General features: G+C 47.8%; 1 pseudogene; it reads right to left on the reverse strand.

Annotated features, from left to right (window-relative positions):
* Positions 1-3,501: 3,501 nt before the first annotated feature.
* LOC119286150 lies at positions 3,502-4,534 on the reverse strand (annotated as a pseudogene).
* Between the last annotated feature and the right edge of the window lie 1,046 nt (positions 4,535-5,580).

Below are 5,580 nucleotides of genomic sequence, written 5' to 3' on the forward strand. Positions count from 1 at the left end.
GCCGCCGGGCGCCGCCACCGGCCTCCCCCGACCTTCCCGGCGCCGCCCCGGCCTCTCCCCGCTGCTCCGGCCGCCTCCACCGGCTCCGGCGAGCCGTCTCCGGCGAACTCGCGCGGGTGCTACAGTGCTGCTACAGTAGCCGGATCTAGATCTAGGTTGACCCTCTCTCCCTCGAAACCCTAACTCCTAGATTTTTATGCATTCTTTGACTGTTCGTATCTCCGTAACCGTAGCTCCGTTTTGGGCATATGATATATCAAAATCTTCGCCTCGACATGTACATCATTTCATTCCATTGCATCATTTGCATTTGAGGTCATCTTGATGCCCAAAATGCTGTTATAAGGAGGCTTCGTGAGTTAAATTGCAGATCCGTTAGTTCATCATGCACTTTTGTCATTTTGCCATGTTTAATTCGTGCATGATATGCCTGTGCCCCTTTGGGATGAATTGTTAAGTATTTTGTCTTCTTTCCAGAGGTGCCACCCATGCATTTTTAGGATGTGTGTGTTGTCCTCTGCAAGCTTGCGAAGAGAGGTACGTGAGATTGCAGATTTCAGGGACTTAGTGATTTCACTAAGTCTGGGATATTTTAGTTCGTGATGCTATATGTCCAGCTTGTTTCCTAGTGATCCGTGCCTTTTTTGAGGATGATCAGCAAGGGAGTTTTGATAATTATGTTATGCTCTATCCATCCATGTCTTTGTTTGCATATGTGGAGTGCTCTAGGTTGACTCAATCGAGCTCAACTTTTGCTTCGTTGTTAATCCGGGCAGATCGTCAACTTATTTGCGATTTTGCCGATGCTACCGTTAGTGTTCCATGCATGCTATGCCTTCGTTCTTGCCATGTGTAGCTAGCACTTTGTGCCTTCTTGCTGGTTATATGCTTTCCTTGCCATGACTTGCACCGTAGTGAGTGCATCGAGCTCGTTTACATGCCTTCGCGAGTTATATTTCAGCGTGTCTCAGTTTTCACTAAGTCTGAAAACTGATTGTGTTCGAGCTATGTTCGTGAGCTCGGTAGAGTATTTTGTGAACCCTTTTGGCCCCAGGTCACTTTGGGTGTTTTTTTAAGCTTGTTGAGTAGCTCCATGCCATGTTCTTACTTGTCATGTTCAGGTTTTCTATCATGTTGTTTTGCTGCTCCGAAGAGAGCATCGTGATCTGAAATTTCAGACTAGTGTTAATTTCACTAAGTCTGAAATCTGTTTTGCATTTGCGTTTTAGCCATGCTTGTTTGAACCTCTTAATGGATGAATTTGCCTATGGCTCAGTGCTAGTGTTTTGTCAACCATCTTGTGTACATCACTGCCATGTATTTTGTTTTCATGTTTGGTGGCTGTAGCATGTTCATTTCGTTGCATTTAGATGCCTACTTGCTGTAAATCGCATACCGGTGTCATATCTTAAAACGCTTGCCATTTCCAAACCGTAGCTCCGATTCCAATGATCTTTATATCGTTTTCAAGCGATTTCATCCCATCTATCCAGTGGCACACTTGATTTTCCAAGTTGATGCCAGGTTCATGCATTTCCTGTCATATCTTGCATTTTGCATCCCGCATCGCATCCCGCATAGCATATCGTCATTTCATCATATTGCTTGGTCTTGCCGTGGTTGATTGTATCCTTGTTGCTTGTTTGTCTTGTTGGGTAGAGCCGGGAGACGAGTTCGCTACCGAGGAGCCCGTTGAGTTTGCTTGTGAGGATCCAGTCAACTCTGACAACTGTGCAGACAAGATGATCATACCCTCGAAATCACTACTATCTTTGCTATGCTAGTTTGCTCGCTCTTTTGCTTTGCCACTGCTACGATGCCTACCTTTTGCTTGTCAGCCTCCCAATTGCCATGTTGAACCCCTAACCCACCATTGTCCTAGCAAACCGTTGATTGGCTATGTTACTGCTTTGCTCAGCCCTTCTTATAGCGTTGTTAGTTGCAGGTGAAGATTGGAGCCGTTCCTTGTTGGAACTTTTATTTACTTGGTGGGATATCACAATATACCTTACTTAATTAATGCATCTATATACTTGGTAAAGGGTGGAAGGCTCGGCCTTATGCCTGGTGTTTTGTTCCACTCTTACCGCCCTAGTTTCCGTCATATCGGTGTTATGTTCCCGGATTTTGCGTTCCTTACACGGTTGGGCTATTATGGGAACCCCTTGACAGTTCGTCTTAAGTAAAGCTCTTCCAGCAATGCCCAACATTGGTTTTACCATTTGCCACCTAGCCTTTTCTTTCCCTTGGGTTCTGCAGACTCAAGGGTCATCATTATTTTACCCCCCCCCCCGGGCCAGTGCTCCTCTGAGTGTTGGTCCACCTGTCAGCTACCGGTGGCTACCAGGGGCAACTCTGGGCTGGCCTACCCGTACCTAAGACAATCTGAGTGTGCCCTGAGAAAGAGATATGTGCAGCTCCTATCGGGATTTGTCGGCACATTTGGGCGGTGTTGCTGGTTTAGTTTTACCCTGTCGAAATGTCTTGTTGTACCGGGATACCGAGTCTGATCGGAATGTCTCGGGTGGAGGTCTATTCCTTCGTTGACCGTGAGAGCTTGTCATGGGCTAAGTTGGGACTCCCCTGCAGGGATTGATCTTTCGAAAGCCGTGCCCGCGGTTATGGGCAGATGGGAATTTGTTAATGTCCGGTTGTAGATTACTTGAACTAAACTTAATTAAAATGAATCAACCGTGTGTGTTACCGTGATGGCCCCTTCTCGGCGGAGTCCGGGAAGTGGACACGGTGTTGGAGTTATGCTTGCGCAGGATGTTCCTTTAGCTTCTCGCTCGTGCCTCGCCTTCTCTTCTCGCTCTCTTTTGCGTATAAGTTAGCCACCACATATGCTAGTCGCTTGCTGCAGCTCCACATATTTTTGCCTTATCCATTCCTATGAGCTTAAATAGTCTTGATCGCGTGGGTGTGAGATTGCTGAGTCCCTGTGGCTCACAGATACTACAACTCCAGATGCAGGTCCAGGTGTTTCTACTCCAGTTGACGATTACGAGCTCAAGTGGGAGTTCGACGAGGACTCTCAGCGATACTACGTGTCTTTTCCGGATGATCAGTAGTGGTGCCTAGTTGGGGTTATCGATTCAGGACCTTGTCGCATGTTGGGTTTTTTTTCTATTTTTGGCGCCGTAGTCGGGCCTTGAGTGTTTGTTTGATGGATGTTATTTATGCACTCTGATGTGACGTGGCGAGTGTAAGCCAACTATGCTATCTCCCCCTTTTATTATGTATTACATGGGATGTTGTAATGATTGCCTGACTTGCGACATTGCTTTCAATGCGGTTATGTCTCTAAGTCGTGCCTCGACACGTGGGAGCTATAGCCGCATCGAGGGCGTTACACTACAATACATGGAACATTTTGCATTCTCACAATGTATTCACGTAATTTTGAGAGCATCTTTTCTGAGTGATTTCGAGATTGCTCACCATGCCATCATGACGTAAACTTTAGAACATGTTTGACTTATGAAGGTAATGGAAAAAATATACGAAAACACTAATCATATATTCCATTCAATGAAAAGAACAAAGACGACAATAAAGAGTAGTACATACAATTCCCCATACTGGATCTGAAGGCTAAACCATGAGGCTAACTTATTCAAAATTATTAGAACTGCATGTGAGATTAACCAGAAGCTTGAATGCACGTCTTCTGCTGAGAATTATTAAATTTTGCTAGCAAACATATACATTGAATTATATTTTAATCATTTCAGGGAAGGCTCCCAGGAATTAAAACCCAGCGGAGAACTTGGACTTGAGAAGTTCCACAACCCCGGCCTCCACCCGGAGCGCCCTGGTGAGCACCGGCGTTGGGATGGGCGGGTTGGAGCCGAAAAGCGTGAGCGGCACAAAGACGATGCTGGGGTTTTGGCTGTTGAAGGAGACGACCATGGTAGCCTCGGTCTTACCGACGTTGAACTGGAAGTGCATGAGGCCGCACGGGATGAGGAACGTCTCCCCAGCGCGCACCACCCTGAAGTAGAGCTTGTTCCCCGAGTCAAGGCTGCCAAGGATTCCAACGAGGAGCTCACCTTTCATCACGATGCCGATCTCGGTGGCACGGGGGTGGATGTGCGGCGGGTTGGTGCCCCCCGGCGCGAAGTCCACACGGTTCATCGACACGCCCAGCGTGTTGGTACCGGGCCACTCAGCCACGTCAAGCTCCGCCAGGCCGAGCCGTTCGGGGTGGACGTGTTGCCGGCCTTGGCCAGCTTGGACGAGAAGAGGAAGTCGTCGCCGGCCTCCGACATGGGCTTGCATGGGTGCCCGTTCACCGAGACCGCCTTGCCGTCCAGGTCAGCGACACAAAAGTCCTGGAGAGGGTCAGAGTCAGGTGGCTAGAGCCGGACCAAGGAGCAACATGGCGAACAGGCCAGCTATGGTTTTTGCGTACTCCATTGCTTGCTAGGCAACAAATGCAACGAGCTTAGCTAGGGCTGATGAGCTAGAGTTTGCTGATCGAGAGTGTCTAAGGCACTGGTGATTGCTGCTAAGCTGTGATGGATGAGTGGGTAGTGAGGCATATGCTGTCCTTTATATAGGGCATCACGGACGCAGGCATGGATCTAATTAAGTTATGCATGTCGTCATTGCATGCATATGCAAATGGACACACGAGGCAAGGCAGAGAGTTTATTAAACATATAGCGTATTACTTGCGTCGGGATGAGCTAGCTTGTGATGAAAATGGAGATGGGAGCAAGGTCAGAGTCAAGGCCACTGCCGGCTGCTAAGGAAATGGGACCGACGAACAGAGACAATGGGGAGGTGTATCTCGATGGAGTATTGCGCTTGGGGAAACGGCGCGTTCATAATATTCGTGCACACCTCTAGTCGTCAATCATATGAAGTTCCGGGCGTGCACACCGCATGGTTGGGCTTGGGCGACTGCGAGGTGTGTTGTCATTTCAACCCAACTTGCTAATTTTCCTCGCCGAAGCAACAAACGTGCAAGCTATTCTCCTCGATCTGCAACGCAGCCGTTGGGTGGCCGCTGTAGAACATAGGGTTTGGGAAACTGGCTTGACACCGTAAAACGGGGTGTGACTATCTCATTATATAGATGTACCAAGAGGTACAATACAAGACCTATACAAGACTACGTATATACAGTCTAACACCCTCGCTCAATCTTAAGTATAGCCTGAAGTACAAAGCAAGTTAAGATTGCACCTACAGCCTATAAACTGTGGTTGTGGAAGAGGCTTCGTGAAAATGTCAGCAAGTTGATCTTTTGAGGAGATGAACTTGATACAAAGTAGTCTCTGTGGAACACGTTCCCGAACAAAATGATAGTCAACCTCAATGTGTTTTGTCCTAGCATGAAACACCGGATTAGATGAAAGGTATGTAGCATCAATGTTATCACACCACAGAACTGGAGGATGACCTGGAGAGATTCTCAACTCCCGCAATAAGGACTGTACACATATGATCTCAGCGGTAGCATCAGCAACTGCTTTATACTCAGCTTCAATACTGCTACGAGACACGGTGGCCTGCTTGCGAGCATTCCAGGCGATCAAGTTAGGACCAAAGAACACTGCATATCCCTCCCCC

The sequence above is a fragment of the Triticum dicoccoides genome, chromosome 4A (assembly GCF_002162155.2).
Source record: "Triticum dicoccoides isolate Atlit2015 ecotype Zavitan chromosome 4A, WEW_v2.0, whole genome shotgun sequence".
In the NCBI taxonomy this organism is placed as follows: Eukaryota; Viridiplantae; Streptophyta; class Magnoliopsida; order Poales; family Poaceae; genus Triticum; species Triticum dicoccoides.